Source organism: Pseudophryne corroboree, chromosome 5 (assembly GCF_028390025.1).
Source record: "Pseudophryne corroboree isolate aPseCor3 chromosome 5, aPseCor3.hap2, whole genome shotgun sequence".
Lineage (NCBI taxonomy): Eukaryota > Metazoa > Chordata > Amphibia > Anura > Myobatrachidae > Pseudophryne > Pseudophryne corroboree.
In genome coordinates this window covers 819,157,319-819,181,606 of record NC_086448.1, presented here as the reverse complement: position 1 = coordinate 819,181,606, position 24,288 = coordinate 819,157,319, and the positions used below count along the sequence as shown (strand labels likewise).

The following is a 24,288-nucleotide window of genomic DNA, read 5'->3' as shown; positions in this document are numbered from 1 at the left end:
TCTGGAGCTAATGGTGTCCAGTAGCCTAAGAAGCCAATCCATCCTGCACGCAGGTGAGTTGAACTTCTCTCCCCTAAGTCCCTCGATGCAGTGAGCCTGTTGCCAGCAGGACTCACTGAACATAAAAAACCTAAAAACTTTTTCTAAGCAGCTCCTTAAGAGAGCCACCTAGATTGCACCCTGCTCGGACGGGCACAAAAACCTAACTGAGGCTTGGAGGAGGGTCATAGGGGGAGGAGCCAGTGCACAACACCTGATCCTAAAGCTTTATTTTTGTGCCCTGTCTCCTGCGGAGCCGCTATTCCCCATGGTCCTGACGGAGTCCCCAGCATCCACTTAGGACGTCAGAGAAATACAGTTTATTAGACTGTATTATGTGCTTTTTGCCATGTAAGGTACTCTAATTGCTGCCCAGGGCGCCCCCCAGCGCCCTGCACCCCTCAGTGACCGGAGTGTGTGGTGTGCATGGGGAGCAATGGCGCACAGCTGCAGTGCTGTGCGCTACCTTAATGAAGGCCGGAGTCTTCAGCCGCCGATTTTCTGGACGTTCTTCTTGCTTCTGGCTCTGCAAGGGGGACGGCGGCGCGGCCCTGGGACCGGACGACCGAGCCTGGGCCTGTGTTCGATCCCTCTGGAGCTAATGGTGTCCAGTAGCCTAAGAAGCCCAAGCTAGCTGCAAGCAGGTAGGTTCGCTTCTTCTCCCCTCAGTCCCTCGTAGCAGTGAGTCTGTTGCCAGCAGGTCTCACTGAAAATAAAAATCCTAAATATACTTTCTTTCTAAGAGCTCGGGAGAGCCCCTAGTGTGCAACCAGCTCGGCCGGGCACAAAATTCTAACTGAGGTCTGTAGGAGGGGCATAGAGGGAGGAGCCAGTGCACACCAGGTAGTCCTAAATCTTTCTTAGTTGTGCCCAGTCTCCTGCGGAGCCGCTATTCCCCCATGGTCCTTACGGAGTCCCCAGCATCCACTAGGACGTCAGAGAAAAGTCACTGGCTGCTTTTTCTCCCCAAACATAAAACCCTTTTTTGTGGTAACCGGGTTAATGTCAGAAATGTGCAACACATTTTTCATTGCCGTAATCATGCGTCGGATGGCCCTAGTGGATTGTATATTTGTCTCATCCTCGTCGACACTGGAGTCAGACTCCGTGTCGACATCTGTGTCTGCCATCTGAGATGCCTGGGCAGGCGCGGGCTGAGATGCCGGCTGTCCCAAAGCTGCATCATCGAACCTTTTATGTAAGGAGTTGACACTGTCGGTTAATACCTTCCACATATCCATCCACTCAGGTGTCGGCCCCGCAGGGGGCGACATCACACTTATCGGCACCTGCTCCGCCTCCACGTAAGCGTCCTCATCAAACATGTCGACACAGCCGTACCGACACACCGCACACACACACAGGGAATGCTCTGACTGAGGACAGGACCCCACAAAGTCCTTTGGGGAGACAGAGAGAGAGTATGCCAGCACACACCACAGCGCTATATAAACAGGGATTTACACTAACAAAAGTGAATTTTCCCTATAGCTGCTTAATATACTCAGTTTGCGCCTAAATTTAGTGCCCCCCCTCTCTTTTTTACCCTTTGAGCCTGGAAACTGCAGGGGAGAGCCTGGTGAGCTGTCTTCCAGCGGAGCTGTGAAGAGAAAATGGCGCCGGTGTGCTGAGGGAGATAGCCCCGCCCCCTTCTCGGCGGACTTCTCCCGCTTTTTTATATACTTTTATGGCGGGGGATTATGCACATATACAGTTTATTAGACTGTATTATGTGGTTTTTGCCATGTAAGGTACTCTAATTGCTGCCCAGGGCGCCCCCCAGCGCCCTGCACCCATCAGTGACCGGAGTGTGTGGTGTGCATAGGGAGCAAAGGCGCACAGCTGCAGTGCTGTGCGCTACCTTAATGAAGACCGAAGTCTTCAGCCGCCGATTTCCTCCGGTTTCTTCCGTCTTCTGGCTCTGCAAGGGGGACGGCGGCGCGGCTCCGGGAACGGACGATCGAGGTCGGGCCCTGTGTTCGATCCCTCTGGAGCTAATGGTGTCCAGTAGCCTAGAAGCACAAGCTAGCTGCAAGCAGGTAGGTTTGCTTCTCTCCCCTAAGTCCCACGTAGCAGTGAGTCTGTTGCCAGCAGATCTCACTGAAAATAAAAAACCTAACAAATACTTTCTTTTCTAGAAGCTCAGGAGAGCCCCTAGTGTGCAACCAGCTCGGGCCGGGCACAGATTCTAACTGAGGTATGGAGGAGGGGCATAGAGGGAGGAGCCAGTGCACACCAGATAGTACCTAATCTTTCTTTTAGAGTGCCCAGTCTCCTGCGGAGCCCGTCTATTCCCCATGGTCCTTACGGAGTACCCAGCATCCACTAGGACGTCAGAGAAATTCTTATTAAATACTTTGTTCTTTACATAGTTGAATGTGCTGACAACAAAATCACACAAAAATTATCAATGGAAATCAAATGTATTAACCCATGGAGGTCTGGATTTGGAGTCACCCTCAAAATTAAAGTGGAAAAACACACTACAGGCTGATCCAACTTTGATGTAATGTCCTTAAAACAAGTCAAAATGAGGCTCAGTAGTGTGTGTGTGGCCTCCACGTGCCTGTATGACCTCCCTACAACGCCTGGGCATGCTCCTGATGAGGTGGTGGATGGTCTCCTGAGGGATCTCCTCCCAGACCTGGACTAAAGCATCCGCCAACTCCTGGACAGTCTGTGGTGCAACATGGCGTTGGTGGATGGAGCGAGACATGATGTCCCAGATGTGCTCAATTGGATTCAGGTCTGGGGAACGGGCGGGCCAGTCCATAGCATCAATGCCTTCGTCTTGCAGTGCTGACACACTCCAGCCACATGAGGTCTAGCATTGTCTTGCATTAGGAGGAACCCAGGGCCAACCGCACCAGCATATGGTCTCACAAGGGGTCTGAGGTACCTCAGAAGCCGTCACTGAAGTCTTCTTTACTTCTTCTACTCACCTGTTTTCTGACTTCTGGCTCTGCAAGGGGGGTGACGGCCGGCTCTGGGAACGAGCATCTAGGCGTACCTAGCGATCAGACCCTCAGGAGCTAATGGTGTCCTGTAGCCAAGAAGCAGATCCTTTAAACTCACCAGAAGTAGGTCTGACTTCTCTCCCCTAAGTCCCACGAAGCAGGGAGACTGTTGCCAGCAGTCTCCCTGAAAATAAAAAACCTAACAAAAGTCTTTTCCCGAGAAACTCTGTAGAGCTCCTCAGTGTGCATCCAGTCTGCCTGGGCACAATTCTAAAACTGGAGTCTGGAGGAGGGGCATAGAGGGAGGAGCCAGTTCACACCCATTCAAAGTCTCAAAGTGCCCATGTCTCCTGCGGATCCCGTCTATACCCCATGGTTCTAATTGTGACCCCAGCATCCTTTAGGATGTATGAGAAAAAGGATTAATAAGGTCTGTTTTAATCCAAATGTTTCCTTTCAAATATATCCAATGCTCACCTTAACGAGATATGTTCGTTGAAAGGCTTTTTTTGTTTGTCCTCCCTGTTGCGGAACCTGTAGACTCCCCAAATGGACATCAGTGAAAGAAAGCACACTCCAATTCCATCTGTTGGCGCCCAAAATGGCTGCCTCACCTTTTGCATGCTCCTGATCATCTCCATAAAACAGCTTAAATTCACCACAAGTGACCTATGAATCATCATAAATATCCAAGGACTTACCTTTAACTTGCACTACTCTACGCAGACATCTGATCAAAACCAACGGATTGCATTCCTGCGCTGAGATACACACTGGATTGAATCCTCTGCATACCTCCACTGAGAAGTCCTTCAGTTTGTCAGCTACTGTACTCTGCATTGGACATCCCAGATAAGGTACCGTGGACTACAACCTATCTTTGGCTCCATCCAGCCCCTCACTTAGACATCATCCACCTCTGTTCTCTGAGCAACAAATAACTGACTTATTGCATTAATCAACTAACATCAGTATATTCAGGCTCTGAATTGCTGAAGGCTCACTGTTTCAAATCAGGATCCATTCCCTAGGACACGTTATCACTACCCCCACAAGAAATCTACTTCAAAGGCCTCTCACACTGAGACTTTTCACACCTACACAGTAGGAATTGGCTTCTAACACCTTTCCACAAGACTGCCTATCCTAGGATAATTAACTAAATCAGCAGTTATTTTATTTATCACTTGCTTCAAATATACCCAATAGGTTATAGCAATAACTTTGTTCATAAACCCATTATAATTTTGGATCACATACCGAATTGGGGGAAAACAAAACACAAAAAAGAAAAAAAAACCAACAACACTGCTTTCTCTCCCTCTGTCATCATTATGTGCAGCTCATACTTATAGTAATCTGTCATTGATGATCAAATGTATACGTATTCCTCCAGCTTCATTCTTTCACTCCGCCCACCACGTTCCGCAGTTCCTATCACACCATCACAGGCTTCTATTCTCCAATCCCTTGGCATTTTAAAAAGAAAACACAGGCGCATTCGTGGGAAGCGAGCAGGACGGAAATGTTTTTCCCCCGGTAACCACCTAAGTCCTTTGCCCACCTGCTCACCCCCATATTCAAAGAACAATCAAATAGAAGTGATACCCAAAAGACGGCCCTGTGTTTTGAAGAACAGAACTGTCAACTCTCGCTTTGTGACCCCCATACCCAGAGCTCCTGCACTTAACATAAAGAAAACTGAAGGCCCTCTGGTATGCCCAATCAGGTCAGTCCTTTGTAATGCCAGATCTATAAGAAACAAGACTACAGCAATTGCTGACCTTATTGAATCTGCAGATCTAGCCTGTATTACAGAGACCTGGCTAGATGGAAATTCAGCACCTAAATTGGAGGCTGCGATCCCAACAAACTACTCTGTCATCCACAACCCAAGACTGGACCGCAGGGGTGGCTATCTGCTTCAAAAAAGACCTTAAACTCAGGGTCCACCCTATTGAAATTACTCGTTCATTCGAGTGCATTGCTGCCCGGAGTTCGACAGGATTAGGTTTTAGAGTACTTCTCATTTACCGGCACCCTGGAGATGGAAAGATATTTCTACAAGAAATTGCAGACACTGTTGCCAGCCTGGTTCTGGAACATCAAAGATGGCTCATCCTCAGGGATTTCAATGCATGGGTGGATGATGAGCTCTCACGCCTTGGCCAAGACCTCCTGTGCACAATGAATGGTCTGGGCTTCACACAGGTCATTCCTTCTGCCACACACAAAAGCGGTCACACTCTCAATCTTGTCTTTCAGATTGGATTAGAAGTCACTGACCTAAAAATAAACCCAGTCATCTGGTCAGACCACTACTCCCTTTGGTTCTCAGGTGCAACCCCTCAAATAAGATCTCTGCCCGTGGAGTTGACAAGGTATCGTCCAAGGAGGGGTATGACTCCCCAGGCTCTAACAACAAATCTAGATCTCTCTGCTATACTGGGTGCCTGTGAATAGCACTGTTCCCTAGTTTGTTATTATAATAGGGATGTTATGGCTGCAATTTATATTATCGCCCCTGTGCCTCGTAAACCACAATGTCAAGCTCCATGGTTCGACAACAGTGTTAGTGAGCTCAATAAAAGGGGGCGTAGACTGGAAAGACGATGGAGGAAGACTAACCTAATGGATGACAAAATAAAACTAATAAAGCATAGCGAAGAATATCAATCGACAATCACTCGTAAGAAATCACAGTTCCTGTCAAATGAGATCACGGCAGCAAACAATAGGCCATCTCGACTTTTCCGCACAGTGGAGATGCTTTGCAAGCCAGTATGCCTGCAGACTGATGAAACCCTCTCCCAGGCAAGATGCAACGAGTTTGCAAACTTCTTTACAGATAAAATATCCACCATCTGGGCTGGAATCTCCACAGTGCCATCAAAGGAGTGCCAAACTACAAAGCCTGCCAATATAAGCCACCTGCCTTCATGGACCAGCTTTGACCCAGTGGATGTAAAAGACACTGCCAAAATTGCTCGGATCTTGCGTCCCACCACCTGTGATCTGGACCCGGCCTCAACCAAGCTTCTAATAGGTTGTATGGATATAATTGGTCCTGTCTTTGCAAAAATTGTTCAATGCTCTTTGCAGACAGGCATTTTTCCTGGACCCCTAAAGGAAGCAATTGTTAGACCGCTTCTTAAAAAACTTAATTTAGATCCCAACTGCATGACCAACTACAGACTGGTATCAAACCTTCCTTTCCTATGAAAGGTTTTTGAGAAAATGGTTGCAAATCAACTGGAAACCCGCCTGACAACCCATGATATTTATGATCCATTCCAATCAGGATTCAGGAGAAGACATAGCACTGAAACAGTCCTGGTGTGTGTGTTAAATGATCTTCTGATGGCAAGAGACAGAGGTGACTGTTCAATATTAATCCTTCTGGATCTCTCTGCAGCATTTGATACCGTGGACCAAGGGCTTCTGATTGAGCGACTGATACATTTCTGTGGTCTGGATGGCACAGTCCTAAGCTGGTTCAAATCATTTCTCACAGGCAGGTCACAGAGAGTATCATCTGGATAATACTCATCACCACCAGTGCCATTGCCATGTGGTGTCCCACAAGATTCTCTACTATCCCCCATGCTTTTTGCAGTATACATGCTCCCATTTGGCGAAATAATCAGGTGCCATGGCCTGGTCTACCACTGCTATGCAGATGATACACAACTGTACTTGTCCTTTGCTCCGGGCACTGATAACCCAATAGCAACCCTAAATGGCTGTCTAGCTGAACTACAGGAGTGGATGAGCGCCAGTTGGCTGCGACTGAACCCGGATAAAACAGAGATCCTTATGATACGACCGCAACAACAAAGGACAAGACTGCAGCATAGCCAACCAACTGGACTTACACTCAGGGATTCAGAATTACAGACCAGTGATCGTGTGCGGAATCTTGGCGCTGTCCTGGATGGTGGCTTGACACTTAAACATCAGATATCAGCCACAATCAAATCCTCATTCTTTCACCTGAGGATCATAGCCAGAATCAAGCACTTAATTTCCTCAGATGATCTGCCAAAAGTCATCCATGCATTTGTATCATCTCGATTAGACTTTGGTCTCCCAGCAAATGAATTGCAACGCTTACAGCTGTTGCAAAACACAGCTGCCAGGCTGTTACCCAACCAGCCCCGTTTTAGCCACATAACACCCATCCTGTACTCCCTTCACTGGCTGCCTGTAAGATGGCGAATCATCTTCAAGATTGGCTTACTGAGTTTCAAAGCATTACATGACCAGGGCCCGAGGTACCTGAAGCAGCTTCTGACCCCATACTGCCCCACTGGATTACTGCGATCTGTAGATGAAGGACTTTTAGTAGTACCTAGAATCTCCCGTAATTCATCTGGGGGTGGAGCTTTTAGTCATGTGGCTCCGACTCTATGGAACTCACTTCCCCGCACAGTGCAAGAGGCCCCAACTATAGAATCCTTCAAAAACAGACTCTAGACTTTTCTGTTTACTCAGCATTTCCATAATGTCCCTTTTAGTATCTTCATTCTTCTGTATTTTATGAAAATGTACTTTATTATTTTCTGTACTATATTATGCTATGTATCTGTTAAGCGCCTTGAGTCCGATTAGAGAAAGAGCGCTATATAAATAAAATTATTATTATTATTATATTACCTCCAAGAGACTGTAAAAGAGGTGCTGCTCTTGGTGTAAACCAGGTAATACTTTATTTACACAAACATAAAATCCCTATAGATAGGCTTACAGTGTACCAAAGAGGGTCTTAGAAGAAGACAATGTTTCAGACATGAAAGGATAACAAATCACAGTTCCCGGGCACTTCACCTCCCTCCTGGAACATAGGTCTCCTGTCAGGGCCTTCTTAACAGTAGTATTGGCCCCTGGGCACAGCAATGCACTGGGCCCCCTACTCATTCCCCAGTGGTAGGGGTGGGGGGTGCTATCAGCAGCAGCTTTGATGTCCCGCGGGTGGTAGAGGGTGTTCTATCTTCCGCTCAGCATGTAGGACCCGGAACAGTAATTTCTGCTAATTACTCCTTTACTGCACAGATGGGGCTAAACTGTAGAAGGGGGCATTGGGCTGAATGAAGAAGCCCTGGTACATGACTTCCAGGGTGGTATGGGGTGTTTAATATGCAGGGGAGAAGTGGATGGTTGTGTGGGCTTAAAATTTATCATTTTCCGGTGGGAGGGCAGCTTGCATGACTGCAGATATCTCAAGTTCCTGAAAATATATTTCTTAGCTTTGAATGGGACAAAAAAAACTAGAGAGTTCCACCTTTCAGAAGGTTCTGGGGACCTGGGGATCAGAGCTCAGGAACCAGAGCAATCCACCAACGAATATATAAAACTGCATAGCAGGCGTGTGGATCTGGAGCAGGGACCAGCTGCTTGAAGGCTGATGTCTCTGGTTCTGGGCATAGTAGAGACAAGCTGCCAGTGTCTACCAAAAGGGGAGAGTCTCAGCTTTTGGATTTTACCCCCAAAAAACTCTATGTCAAACAGAACCTGAGATATTTGGCTGGCAATAGCAATTAACAGGCTTGGATGGGGACCACTGCTTTCAAGTCGGATATCTCCGGTTCCCCAGGGCCGAATTTAAAAAATCTGGTACCCCTGGAAAGAGGAGATCCTCAGCTATCAGCCTAGGGCCCTTAAACTCCTGGGGCCCTTGGGCAAGAGCCCATTGAGCCCATACGAAAAGACGGCCCTGTCTCCTGTCATGTCTGAGGATTCTTGTGGATCCGGATTTGGGGAAGATGATTCTGGTGCACTTGGATCTCTGAATAACAAACGAGCCGGATGGATGAAGGTCTTGCGCATTTATTACTTGGAGTAGTTTAACAGCGTTCACCAAAGACAGTTGAATAGAGATACGACTGTAGGTTAGCGGGTGGCTGAGGATACCGGAACAGTGACCCAGTACTTTAAAGGAGGAATTCCGAAGGCTGTTTACTGCGGCGTCCGGAACAGGTAGCTAGGTAGGACACGGGAACAGAGTCGGCAGTCTGCGTAAGGCTATATCAGGAGGCTTGGGTACTTTGCGGTAACAAGAACCTGACACTGGAGAAGCTGCGGGAGCACAGAGAGCTAGCTTCACAGATACCGTGAAAGACGTTGCACTGGCAATTTCCCTCCTCCAGACCTTCCTGTCTTATAGCAGCTGCTCGGAGCTAATTGGCCACAGGAAAGTGATAAATTGGTGAAGTGTGGGCAAGACAGGCTTTTTGCCCACATTCAAGATGGCTACCGGGAACACAGCCTAGCCTGTTCACAGAAGCCCTGGCTCCACAGCAGCACCGCTAACCCCTGCTGGAGGGACATGCTGCCAGTCTGCAGAGCCGCCAACCAGTGCCCCTGCCTGTCCTCCCAGCGCACCCTGCCCGGCGCCAGCAGCCCGCACCTCCGCCAGCTGGATCTCTCCAAAGGGACCGGACAGGTAAGAGCCGGCTCCCCTGCATAGTCTCCCGCCGGAACGTGACATCTCCCTTGCAAGGTCCACCAGGTGCAGTGCCCTCTCTCCACTACCAACGCGTTTCGGATGTGTATCCTTCCTCAGGATCTTGTGCAACAGGGATGCGTCTGGTGCAAGTGCGCAATGATAATTCTGTACACCCAACCTGGAAATGCTGTTTCCAGTCCACAGGATCTAGGGTCAAGTACCAGGAAGCTTAACTGTACTTTGCCTTACAAGGCAGGGTTGCTGCAGGAGAGAACATACAAACTCCATACAAACAACACAAGGCCCTAGTGGGAAACAAACCCATAACCCCAGCACTGGGCGACAGCAATGCTAACCACTGCACTGCCCTTGTCTAACCCTGTTGGTGCTGTAAATTACCATTATTCCCACTTTCAATGGGCCAGCGCAATACAGTGCTTTATGTCTTCCTCTTTACGGCTGAAAGGAATACTACTGCCACAATACTAACACTATCATGTGGATATTTTACACACAGTCCATGTTGTAGTCTCACACGTTTCACCTCACATGCATGTTACGTAACAGCAAGAGGAGCTGTTATCAACATCCCCACATCCAGGGTAAACATTCTCATGCTGGGAACAGGGAGGAATCGCTGGCCATGATGAAAACCAGCCGTCGACGTTAGGGCCTGCTACATATTAACTAAGAGGCATCATTTGGAAGAGGGTTTCACATATCTTTTAACAAAAATAAACTTACCTCTGCCATGGTTGCAGTGCCAGATAAAGGTTTACGTGGGCCTGGAGCCGAAATTTACGGAGAGCCTACTGTGTGCTGCCGCAGGCGGTGTAACTAGCACCACAGGAATGGGGTTAGTGATGTGGGAGGTGTAACCAGTCTTTGAGGGGTATGACCTTATTCAAGGATATATAGGACTCGTTCCTAAGGATCCTCTGGATGGAAGTGGGTAGATTAGGTTGCCCCACCATTTACCTCACAATGCCATTAATTGCGGCATTGTGTAGTGGGGATAAAGCCATGAAGATGGCATCTCTCGCCCCATGTGCTGCCCGGGTACAGAGGCATCACCGGGTGTGGTGTAGGGATGGACATCGATGGTCGATGTTTCAGAAAATCAATGTTTTTCTTTCGATGGTAGTGTTTTTACCATTTGATGGTGACCTTCCAATTTTGCCACCATTGAATGGTGATCATTCAATGGTGTTCCGATGGTGGATTTTTTTTTTTTAATTCCTAATAGTATGCCTCCCCTGGCTGCTGTGTCCTCATCAGGGAATCTACCTTGGCTCGTTGGAGGCTGACTCTCTGCCCCACACATGAGTCATCTCAGTCCTCTTACTGCCTCACCTCTCTAGGTTGCTGCTAGGCAACAGTGCCCAATGTTAGCTCTGATTGGCTCTCACTGACTCATAGAGCCAATCGGAGCACAGTCCTCTCCCTGCTGGGTGTGGCCTTATATAGAGGCCGTGGCCTCGCTGGGATCCCAAAAATCGTCTCTCTGGGGGCGTGCCCGGCATCTCCGGAGATGCTGGGATGCCCCGGGAGACAGTCTCCTTGCGCTGTCGGCTCCTTTTCTATAACAGGGGCCGGGTGCTGTAGGAGACTTTCACCCTGCAGCACCTGGCTTCTGTCACTGTGGAGGAGCCGACATTTTGGTTTCACCCCACTCCAGGTGTCACACCCTGGCTGAACCCGCTTTGAACACCAGTGCCCGGGTATGGACCACAGGGTGGACCCTAATTAGGTCGACAGTCATTAGGTCGACCACTATTGGTGGACCTGTCAAAGGTCAACATGATGAAAAGGTTGACCGGAAACCGGTTACTATTCCCAGTCGTAGTCCACGTAAAGTATGCAAAAAGTTGGAAAAAAAGGAAACAAAAAAGCTGTGTTGACCATATTTGCGTCGACATCATGACCATGTCGACCATTAGTGGTCGACCTATTGAGTGTCGACCTATCATCCGAATACCGTGCGGCCCGCTTTGCAATGCCACCCTGAAATGTTGCTTCTGAGCTTTCTGTACCTGAGAAATCTAAAGATAAATCCGTGGAACGCCTCTACCTGTCGATAGACACACATATCCATACATCTATATAATAATCTGCTATGGTCTGACCTGTCTCCGACATGCATGCGCATAGGCAGATGGGACAGGCCCAGCCTAGGTAGGGGACCCGGCTGTCCGTTAGTAAGGGGTATGCGTGTGAGTGCGTAGGGAAGGAAAGGCGGTAGAGGGGGTTGGGAGCACACTGAAATGTCCTGACATATGCTATTGTATATGGGTGTAAATACAGATGTAGCCACGCTCATCTATCCCATGATGCGTATGGATGGTGTAACTAGTGTGCCCGTGAATGAGACACGCGTGTGCACATGCATACACCAAGTGAAAAATGCAGCATGCCGCAATACATTTAAACGTATGTACATATATTTCAATCTATAATCCACACGCTGTCTGAGAACACAATGCAACCAAATATTATATAAGAAAAAATAAGAATTTACTCACCGGTAATTCTATTTCTCGTAGTCCGTAGTGGATGCTGGGGACTCCGTCAGGACCATGGGGAATAGCGGCTCCGCAGGAGACAGGGCACAAAATTTTAAAAGTTTGACCACTAGGTGGTGTGTACTGGCTCCTCCCCCTATGACCCTCCTCCAAGCCTCAGTTAGGATACTGTGCCCGGACGAGCGTACACAATAAGGAAGGATTTTGAATCCCGGGTAAGACTCATACCAGCCACACCAATCACACCGTACAACTTGTGATCTGAACCCAGTTAACAGTATGATAACGTAGGAGCCTCTGAAAAGATGGCTCACAACAATAAACAACCCGATTTTTTTGTAACAATAACTATGTACAAGTATTGCAGACAATCCGCACTTGGGATGGGCGCCCAGCATCCACTACGGACTACGAGAAATAGAATTACCGGTGAGTAAATTCTTATTTTCTCTGACGTCCTAGTGGATGCTGGGGACTCCGTCAGGACCATGGGGATTATACCAAAGCTCCCAAACGGGCGGGAGAGTGCGGATGACTCTGCAGCACCGAATGAGAGAACTCCAGGTCCTCCTTAGCCAGGGTATCAAATTTGTAGAATTTTACAAACGTGTTCTCCCCTGACCACGTAGCTGCTCGGCAGAGTTGTAATGCCGAGACCCCTCGGGCAGCCGCCCAAGATGAGCCCACCTTCCTTGTGGAGTGGGCATTGACAGATTTAGGCTGTGGCAGGCCTGCCACAGAATGTGCCAGTTGAATTGTGCTACAAATCCAACGAGCAATCGTCTGCTTAGAAGCAGGAGCACCCAGCTTGTTGGGTGCATACAGTATAAACAGCGAGTCAGATTTTCTGACTCCAGCCGTCCTTGAAATATATATTTTCAATGCTCTGACAACGTCCAGCAACTTGGAATCCTCCAAATCGCTAGTAGCCGCAGGCACCACAATAGGCTGGTTCAGGTGAAACGCTGATACCACCTTAGGCAGAAAATGAGGACGCGTCCTCAATTCTGCCCTGTCCGAATGGAAAATCAGATATGGGCGTTTATACGATAAAGCCGCCAATTCCGACACTCTCCTGGCTGAAGCCAGGGCCAGTAGCATGGTTACTTTCCATGTAAGATATTTCAAATCTACCGATTTGAGTGGCTCAAACCAATGGGATTTGAGAAAATCCAAAACTACATTGAGATCCCACGGTGCCACTGGGGGCACAACCGGGGGCTGTATATGTAGTACTCCTTTTACAAAAGTCTGGACTTCAGGAACTGAAGCCAATTCTTTCTGGAAGAAAATCGACAGGGCCGAAATTTGAACCTTAATGGACCCTAATTTGAGGCCCATAGATAATCCTGTTTGCAGGAAATGTAGGAATCGACCCAGTTGAAATTCCTCTGTCGGGGCCTTCCTGGCCTCACACCATGCAACATATTTTCTCCAAATGCGGTGATAATGTTGTGCAGTCACCTCCTTCCTGGCTTTGACCAGGGTAGGGATGACCTCTTCCGGAATGCCTTTTTCCCTTAGGATCCGGCGTTCAACCGCCATGCCGTCAAACGCAGCCGCGGTAAGTCTTGGAATAGACACGGTCCCTGCTGAAGCAGATCCCTTCTTAGAGGTAGAGGCCACGGATCTTCCGTGAGCATCTCCTGAAGTTCCGGGTACCAAGTCCTTCTTGGCCAGTCCGGAGCCACTAGTATCGTTCTTACTCCCCTTTGCCGTATAATTCTCAGTACCTTGGGTATGAGAGGCAGAGGAGGGAACACATACACTGACTGGTACACCCATGGTGTTACCAGAGCGTCCACAGCTATTGCCTGAGGGTCTCTTGACCTGGCGCAATACCTGTCCAGTTTTTTGTTGAGGCGGGACGCCATCATGTCCACCATTGGTCTTTCCCAATGGACTACAATCATGTGGAAGACTTCTGGATGAAGTCCCCACTCTCCCGGGTGAAGATCGTGTCTGCTGAGGAAGTCTGCTTCCCAGTTGTCCACTCCCGGGATGAACACTGCTGACAGTGCTATCACATGATTTTCCGCCCAGCGAAGAATCCTTGCAGCTTCTGCCATTGCCCTCCTGCTTCTTGTGCCGCCCTGTCTGTTTACGTGGGCGACTGCCGTGATGTTGTCCGACTGGATCAACACCGGCTGACCCTGAAGCAGAGGTTTTGCCAGGCTTAGAGCATTGTAGATTGCTCTTAGTTCCAGTATATTTATGTGAAGAGACGTTTCCAGGCTTGACCACACGCCCTGGAAGTTTCTTCCTTGTGTGACCGCTCCCCAGCCTCTCAGGCTGGCATCCGTGGTCACTAGGACCCAGTTCTGTATGCCGAATCTGCGGCCCTCTAACAGATGAGCACTCTGCAACCACCATAGCAGAGAGACCCTTGTCCTTGTCGACAATTTTATCCGCTGATGCATCTGCAGATGCGATCCGGACCATTTGTCTAGCAGATCCCACTGAAAAATTCGTGCATGGAATCTGCCGAATGGAATCGCTTCGTAAGAAGCCACCATTTTTCCCAGGACTCTTGTGCATTGATGCACAGACACTGTCCATGGTTTTAGGAGGTTCCTGACGAGTTCGGATAACTCCCTGGCTTTCTCCTCCGGAAGAAATACCTTTTTCTGAACAGTGTCCAGAATCATCCCTAGGAACAGCAGACGTGTCGTCGGGATCAGTTGTGTGAAGGGCAAATTGGGACATGAAGGTAAGCATCCTTGATGTCCAAGGACACCATAAAATCCCCTTCTTCCAGATTCGCTATCACTGCTCTGAGTGACTCCATCTTGAACTTGAATTTTTGTATGTACAGGTTCAGAGATTTCAAATTTAGAATAGGTCTTACCGAGCCGTCCGGCTTCGGTACCACAAATAGCGTGGAGTAATACCCCTTTCCCTGTTGTAGAAGGGGTACCTTGATTATCACCTGCTGAGAATACAGCTTGTGAATGGCTTCCAATACCGTCGCCCTGTCTGAGGGAGACGTTGGCAAAGCAGATTTTAGGAACCGGCGAGGGGGAGACTTCTCGAATTCCAACCTGTAACCCTGAGATACTACCTGCAGGATCCAGGGGTCCACCTGCGAGTGAGCCCACTGTGCGCTGAAATTCTTGAGGCGACCCCCCACCGCCCCTGAGTCCGCTTGTAAGGTCCCAGCGTCATGCTGAGGCCTTTGCAGAAGCCGGGGAGGACTTCTGCTCCTGGGAAGGGGCTGCTTGCTGCAGTCTCTTACCTCTTCTGGCAGATATGGACATCGCACTTACTCTTGATGCCAGAGTGCAGATATCCCTCTGTGCATCTCGCATATAAAGGAATGCATCCTTTAATTGTTCTATAGTCAATAAAATACTGTCCCTATCCAGGGTATCAATATTTTCAGTCAGGGAATCCGACCAAGTCACCCCAGCACTGCACATCCAGGCTGAGGCGATTGCTGGTCGCAGTATAACACCAGTATGTGTGTATATACTTTTTAGAGTATTTTCCAGCCTCCTATCAGCTGGATCCTTGAGGGCGGCCGTATCAGGAGACGGTAACGCCACTTGTTTGGATAAACGTGTGAGCGCCTTGTCCACCCTAGGGGGTGTTTCCCAGCGCGCCCTAACCTCTGGCGGGAAAGGGTATAACGCCAATAACTTCTTTGAAATTAGCAGTTTTTTATCAGGGGTAACCCACGCTTCATCACACACGTCATTCAATTCCTCTGATTCAGGAAAAACTACAGGTAGTTTTTTCAGACCCCACATAATACCCCTTTTTGTGGTACTTGCAGTATCAGAGATATGCAAAGCCTCCTTCATTGCCGTGATCATATAACGTGTGGCCCTACTGGAAAATACGTTCGTTTCTTCACCGTCGACACTAGATTCGGTGTCCGTGTCTGTGTCGACCGACTGAGGCAAAGGGCGTTTTACAGCCCCTGACGGTGTTTGAGACGCCTGTACAGGTACTAAGTGGTTTGCCGGTCGTCTCATGTCGTCAACCGACTTTTGCAGCGTGCTGACATTATCACGTAATTCCATAAACAAAGCCATCCATTCCGGTGTCGACTCCCTAGGGGGTGACATCACCATTACCGGCAATTGCTCCGCCTCCACACCAACATCGTCCTCATACATGTCGACACACACGTACCGACACACAGCAGACACACAAGGAATGCTCTGATAGAAGACAGGACCCCACTAGCCCTTTGGGGAGACAGAGGGAGAGTTTGCCAGCACACACCAAAGCGCTATAATTATATAGGAACAACCTTATATAAGTGTTGTTTCCTTATAGCTGCTTAAATATATATAATATCGCCAAAAAATGCCCCCCCTCTCTGTTTTTTACCCTGTTTCTGTAGTGCAGTGCAGGGGAGAGCCTGGGAGCCTTCCTAGCAGCGGAGCTGTGTAGGAAAATGGCGCTGTGTGCTGAGGAGATAGGCCCCGCCCCCTATTCCGGCGGGCTCTTCTCCCGGTTTTTCTGAGACCTGGCAGGGGTGAAATACATCCATATAGCCTCATGGACTATATGTGATGTATTCTTTTTAGCCAGAAAGGTATTAACATTGCTGCCCAGGGCGCCCCCCCCAGCGCCCTGCACCCTCAGTGACCGCCGGTGTGAAGTGTGCCTGAGCGCAATGGCGCACAGCTGCAGTGCTGTGCGCTACCTCATGAAGACTGAAAAGCCTTCAGCCGCCGGTTTCTGGACCTCTTCTTACTTCGGCATCTGCAAGGGGGTCGGCGGCGCGGCTCCGGTGACCCATCCAGGCTGTACCTGTGATCGTCCCTCTGGAGCTAGTGTCCAGTAGCCTAAGAAGCAAATCCATCCTGCACGCAGGTGAGTTCACTTCTTCTCCCCTAGGTCCCTCGTTGCAGTGAGCCTGTTGCCAGCAGGACTCACTGAAAATAATAAAACTATCAAAACTTTTACTCTAAGCAGCTCTTTATGAGAGCCACCTAGATTGCACCCTGCTCGGACGGGCACAAAAACCTAACTGAGGCTTGGAGGAGGGTCATAGGGGGAGGAGCCAGTACACACCACCTAGTGGTCAAACTTTTAAAATTTTGTGCCCTGTCTCCTGCGGAGCCGCTATTCCCCATGGTCCTGACGGAGTCCCCAGCATCCACTAGGACGTCAGAGAAACAATTGTTATATCAGGATTTCCTTGCGACCGTAAATACCTGTGTTTGCAATTTTGTTCAGGCATGCCTAGATAATGGCATACTGACATGGCCCTCCCTGCAGCACTGTCACCTGGTGGCCTCCACTTCACCCCCCCCCCCCTCCCGGGCCTGGTAACTGTAAAGGAGGTGGGGGTGGATTATTACTATCACAATCTTTCGCATGCACAGTTCTACAACAGGTTCCATTACTCACATTTACATAATTTGAAGTACATTCTGTCAGGATTTACACTCCTTTCTCTCTGCATGCTGCAGCTATCTATCGCCCACCTGGGCAACCCAAACAATTACTGGAAGATTTTTCTGTCTGGCTCCCTCACTTCCTATCCTCTGACATCTCCACCATCATCATGGGAGATTTCAAAATTGCTATTCCAAAATCTGCTGCTCATGCCTCCAAACTCCTCTCTCTAACCTCCTCTCTCAGCCTCTCCTTGATCTAGTATTCACCAGACTATGCTCAGTTTCCGAATTCACTAACACCCCTTTCCCTCTCTCAGATCACAACCTTTTCACCGGACATGCTCTCCTCCATTACTTCACACTCATACCCCTTTCTGACTGCCAGAGGTGGGTCACTCCCGGGAGCCTGACACATGGAGCTCCCAGTGTGTGTCCCGCCTCAGATGCCCCGCTGCTGTAAGCAACACGGCGCATGATCTCAAAGAGCCACCTGTCCACACACACACTGATTGCATCGACTCGGCTCCCGTTCACACCGCACAGCGAGCCGAGTTGAACACGTGTTCAACCCTGCTCGCTACCCGAGTTGGAATAACGGGTCGCTTGACCTGGCATTTCAACCCTGGCACCTTTCAGACCGCACATGAACATGGGTGCGCACTCATGTGCCAATAACCCGTGTTCATAGCTGGTGGTCTGAAAGGGGTATCAGTGTCACTGAAGTCCTCCAAGGCCCGGTGTGACGACACTGATAGCACACCCCTAGTTTCGGCCCTGACTGATGGTGACGGTCAACACATAACCAATGCACACCCTCCAACTGTACCGCACAGTGCCGTTTTTATAAGGTCTGTACCGGCTAAAACAGGGGTGTACCGATTGCACCGGATTTCTCGACTGTCCAGCTATATATCGCAGCACTGCGAGGACACGGACTTCTGCATCGCGTCGGGCTGCTCTCTCCACCTTCCCTGGCAGCACCAGCAGCCCCAGGAACAGCGGCCGGTACCACAGACGAGTCCCCACTGACACGCCCCCTTTACTCATGATCACGCCCCCTGTATAGACTTTTTTACAGCAAAATGTTGAAAGGTATGCCGCTGGGCGACACTGTTTCCCGCATGCAGATGCCATGGCTCCCGCATTAGCTGAACGGATACTCACATTAGCATAAGGTAGTACTGTATATCTGGGTTCCGCTGCTGCCTGAGGCTAGAGTCAGCCCCTCTGTGCTGCTGTGGCAGGAGTCTGGGTGATCACCATGGGTGAGCTCAGCCCTCCACAGCGGTCAGCACAGCCTGGGGCTGAGGGAGGCAGCAGGAGCCTGCAGCTGATCTCTACACACCTGGTCCCTCATTCCGAGTTGATCGCTCGCTAGCTACTTTTAGCAGCCGTGCAACCCATAGTCGCCGCCCATAAGGGAGTGTATTTTCGCTTTGCAAGAGTTCGAACGCCTGTGCAGCCGAGCGGGTACAAACACATTTTGTGCAGAACAAGTCCAGCCCTGAAGTTACTTATCCTGTGCGATGATTGCAGCAACGAAAGTCCCGGAATTGACGTCAGACACCCGCCCTGCAAACGCCTGGACACGCCTGCGTTTTTCCAAACACTCCCAGAAAACGGTCAGTTGACACCCATAAACTCCCACTTCCTGTCAATCTAATTGCTATCGTCTGTAGGGGATGCAGTCAGTTTACCTCCAATCAAAATCCCGACGTTCAAAATCCCGACACCAATTGACCGATGGTCAAAATACCGACAAGGTCAAAATACCGACACGGACAAAATACCGACATTTAAAATACCGACAAGGTCAAAATACCGACATGTAAAATGCCGACAGGTCGAAATACCGATACAAGTTTTTCATGATTTTTTTCATTGAAACCGACTTGTTCATACTTTACCATCCCAGTGGACCTGGAGGGGGAATATAATAGTGTGCCGAGCGCAGCGAGGCACCGTGCCAGAAGCATGGCGAGCGCAGCAAGGGGACGCGGTACACTTTATATGGTGTCCATGTTGATTTATGTCGACATACACACAAAAAAAACATCAAAAAAGGCATGTCAGTATTTTGACCTGTCGGCATTTTACATGTCGGTATTTGGACCTTGTCGGTATTTTAAATGTCGGTATTTAGTCCGTGTCGGTATTTTGACCTTGTCGGTATTTTGACCATCGGTCAATTGGTGTCGGGATTTTGAACGTCGGGATTTTGATTGGAAGTATTTCATACCGATCCCGTCTGTGCGAATAGAATCGTCGCTAGCAGTGCAAAAAAACGATACTTTGTACCCATACAACGCGCATGCGCATTGTGCCCCATACGCATGCGTAGTTTTGCCGTTTTTATAAATGATCGCTATGCAGCGAACATCGGCAGCTAGCGATCAACTGTGGATGACCCCCTGATTCTTGCCTAGCAGCCCAACCCGGCTCTACACAGTCACCAGCACCACTGGCTCATTCATTCCCGGGCTCCTCTCTCCCCGCCCCCTCCGCCAGAGCTCCGCCCACCCTCCTGTACTCAGACACAGCCCGTGCTCCTCTCTCCCCGCCCCCTCCACCGGAGCTCCGCCCATCTCCTGGCAGCGTGACGCAGCACGCAGACTTCGCTCCTGGGGGAAACTCCTTGGCGTCACTTCCGGGCTCCCAGCAGCAGCGCTTCACTGTCTAGTGCCGGCCGATTAGAAACAGCGGGTGTCCCAGTCCAGGTAACCGCTTCGGACAGCGTGCCCTGTGCCTGCACTGTGTGTGCCAGAGCTGCGTCATATGCTGTACATACACATACATGTCCCTCTACACACTGTCATGTGCTGCACATACATGTCCCTCTAACACACTGTCATGTGCTGCACATACATGTCCCTGCTGTAACACAGTGTCATGTGCTGCACATACATGTCCCTCTAACACAGTGTCATGTGCTGCACATACATGTCCCTCTAACACAGTGTCATGTACTGCACATACATGTCCCTCTAACACAGTGTCATGTACTGCACATACATGTCCCTCTAACACAGTGTCATGTGCTGCACATACATGTCCCTCTAACACAGTGTCATGTGCTGCACATACATGTCCCTCTAACACAGTGTCATGTGCTGCACATACATGTCCCTCTAACACAGTGTCATGTGCTGCACATACATGTCCCTCTAACACAATGTCTTGTGCTGCACATACATGTCCCTCTAACACAGTGTCATGTGCTGAACATACATGTCCCTCTAACACAGTGTCATGTGCTGCACATACATGTCCCTCTAACAGTGTCATGTGCTGCACATACATGTCCCTCTAACAGTGTCATGTGCTGCACATACATGTCCCTGCTGTAACACAGTGTCATGTTCTGCACCTACATGTCCCTCTAACACAGTGTCATGTGCTGCACATACATGTCCCTCTAACACAGTGTCGTGTGCTGCACATACATACATGTACCTGCTGTAAGTGTCCTGTGCTGTACATACAGACACATACATGTCCCTCTAACAGTGTCATGTGCTGCACATACATGTCCCTCTAACAGTGTCATGTGCTGCACATACATGTCCCTCTAACACAGTGTCATGTGCTGCACATACATGTCCCTCTAACACAGTGTCATGTGCTGCACATACATGTCCCTCTAACAGTTTCATGACGTGCTACACATACATGTCCCTGCTGTAACGCAGTGTCATTTGCTGCACATACATACATACATGTCCCTGCTGTAACGCAGTGTCATTTGCTACACATACATGTCCCTGCTGTAACATACTGTCATGTGCTTCACATACATGTCCCTGCTGTAACACACTGTCATGTGCTACACATACATGTCCCTGCTGTAACAGTGTCATGTGCTGCACATAATACAAATACATGTGCCTGCTGTAAGTGTTGTGTGCTGTATGTACATACATACAAATACATATGCCTGCTATAACAGTGTTGTGTGCTGTACATACACATACATGTCCCTGCTGTAACAGTGTCATGTGCTGCACATACATACACACGCATAAATGTCCCTGCTGTAACAGTGTTATGTGTTGCACATACAGCACAGACATGTATGTGTATGTAACAGTTTCATGTGCTGCACATACGTACACATACATGTCCCTGTAGTAACAGTGCTGCACATAAATACACAGATATGTTCCTGCTGTAACAGTGTCCCGTGCTGCACATAAATACAGACATGTGCCTGCTGTAACAGTGTCACGTGCTGTACATACATGCACATACATGTGCCTGCTGTAACAGTGTCATGTGCTGCACATACATGAGTCCCTGCTGTAACAGTGTCATTTGCTGCACATACATGTGCCTGCTGTAACAGTGTCCTGTGCTGCACATACATACACACGCATAAATGTCCCTGCTGTAACACAGTGTTATGTGTTGCACATACAGCACAGACATGTATGTGTATGTAACAGTTTCATGTGCTGCACATACGTACACATACATGTCCCTGTAGTAACAGTGCTGCACATAAATACACAGATATGTTCCTGCTGTAACAGTGTCCCGTGCTGCACATAAATACAGACATGTGCCTGCTGTAACAGTGTCATGTGCTGCACATACATGAGTCCCTGCTGTAACAGTGTCATGTGCTGCACATACATGTGCCTGCTGTAACAGTGTCCTGTGCTGCACATACATACACATACATGTGCCTGCATTAACAGTGTCATGTGTTGCACATACATACATGTGCCTGCTGTTAGTCATGTGCTGCACATACATACACATACATGTGCCTGCTGTAACAGTCATGTGCTGCACATACATACACATACATGTGCCTACTGTAACAGTGTCATGTGCTGCACATACATGTCCCTGCTGTAACAGTATCATGTGCAATACATACATACATACATACATGTCCCTGCTGTGACAGCGTCATATGCTGCACATATATACATGTTCAGGTCCCTGCTGTAACAGTGTCATACGATGTACGTACATACACATACATGTGCCTGCTGTAACAGTGTCCTGTGCTGCACATATATACACATTCATGCGCCTGCTGTAACACAGTATCGTGTGCTGTACATACACGTACATGTCCCTGCTTTAACAATGTCATGTGTTGCACATACATACACATACATATTCCTGCTGTAACACAATGTCATGTGCTGCACATACACATACATGTCACTGCTGTAACATGGTATCATGTGCTGCACATACATACATACACATACATGTCCCTGCTGTAACAGTGACACGTGCTGTACATACATACACATACATGTGCCTGCTGCACATATATACACATACATGTGCCTGCTGTAACAGTGTCATGTACTGCACATACATACACATACATGTGCCTGCTGTAACAGTGTCATGTGCTGCACATATATACACACATACATGTGCCTGCTGTAACAGTGTTATGTGCTGCACATATATACACACATACATGTTATTTGGTAGAAGGGGAGGCTGCGCTCACATTGGGGGGTATTGACTAAGTGTGCAGCTGACCTGGAGGTGTCCCACCTCCTGTTGCAATTCGTATTTCGTATTGGTCAGCGCGCTCTGTAAGGGATACCTGGGGATTGTTTGGTTTGAGGTGTGGGTAATAACCAGTTGGGTGATGTGTTGTCTGTGTACCTTATGTGAAGAGATGCGGTAATGACCACTCAGTGTTAGTTATGTCACAATGTTTTATTTATGATATAGCCGGATTTGAGTCTCAATGTCAGTAAGTGAATGTCCCAGGCTGGCTCACCACTTTTCAGGTGTGTCCTGCAGACTACCCTTTTTTCCAGTATACCCTCCTGATGGTATACTGATGAGGCTACAGCTCAGGTAAAATGTCAGGTGTGCCCTAAGGGCCACCTTTACCATAGGTGTGGTTAATCCTATGTGTCTTCTGATGCTGTTTCTATTATTGAGGTTTATGGTGTGACTAGTGCGGCGTCCCGCCTGTCAGACCCTTCTGATGTGCGGCAATGAGTGGTGTGGTCATAAGCTGTGTTGTACACACTTACCGCCGGGGGCAGGTGCTGCCTGCCGCCGGTGACCGAGTCTTTGCCGTCCTCAAGCCTGTTTTCCTGCGCCTGCTCTCTCTGCGTGTCCTTCGTGTCTCAGAGACCGTGCACCTTAACTGCAGTTGCCGGTCTCCTTCGTCTTCAGTCCCGTCCTGTGGCTTCCTGTTTCGCGTATCACGTGCCGGGTCACGTGAGCGCGCTGTACACAGAAAGTGCCGATGCGTCTCCTTCTCCAGCCGGAGAGAGGAGAATGATTGTAGGCAATGTAGATAGTAATGTCTGTAGGTCCCAACGCGTTTCAGCACGAGTGCCTTTTTCTAGGGTTATACGTGTAGTGTTCCGTGGCTGTTTTATGCTGTGGTCGCTTTCCTGATTGGTCCTTCCTTAGCATCCCATTCTCTACTCTGATTGGGGGGGGGATACGTCAATCATCTGGATTATATGTCCGTGGTTGGATGTGTGATTCTTTCAATCATGTACATTTATTGCGTGGTTGTCCGCTATCCATTACATGTTATAAACATAATGTTTACATTGTTATTCGTCTCCCTTCACAGTGGGAGAGTGTTATGCGCCATAACTGCACTGTTGGATGAAGGACAGTATATATTCTGTTGTAATTGGACGGGGAATGTTTCAATTGCTGGTAATATGCACATAATTGGGTGTTTAATGATATCATACATGTGTGTTGTTTACTGTGTGGCTGTCTCCATTGTGTTGTGTATATATGTCTGTTATACACCTCCCTTTGTAACGGAGGGGTAGTTTATTTATGAAGCTTAACTGTTGGATGTGGAACAGGGTACATTTGATCATCTGTGTAAGGAGTGGCTAAACAGTTCGATGAGGGACAGGATACATTGTCATCTGTTTTGGGAGGGGTGGGGGATCAGCTTGTAATGAATGGCTGTTGGTGATTGTTAGTAGGACCCTGTTGGGGTGTAT

General features: G+C 48.8%; 1 protein-coding gene across 1 annotated transcript in view; it reads left to right on the top strand.

Annotated features, from left to right (window-relative positions):
* Positions 1 to 19,911: 19,911 nt before the first annotated feature.
* EMC2 (ER membrane protein complex subunit 2) overlaps positions 19,912 to 24,288 on the top strand; it is a 111,230-nt gene continuing 106,853 nt past the window's right edge. The window contains exon 1 of the mRNA XM_063924505.1: positions 19,912 to 20,037. The gene's annotated coding sequence lies outside the window, so the exon portion shown is untranslated. The remainder of the gene's footprint in view (positions 20,038 to 24,288) is intronic.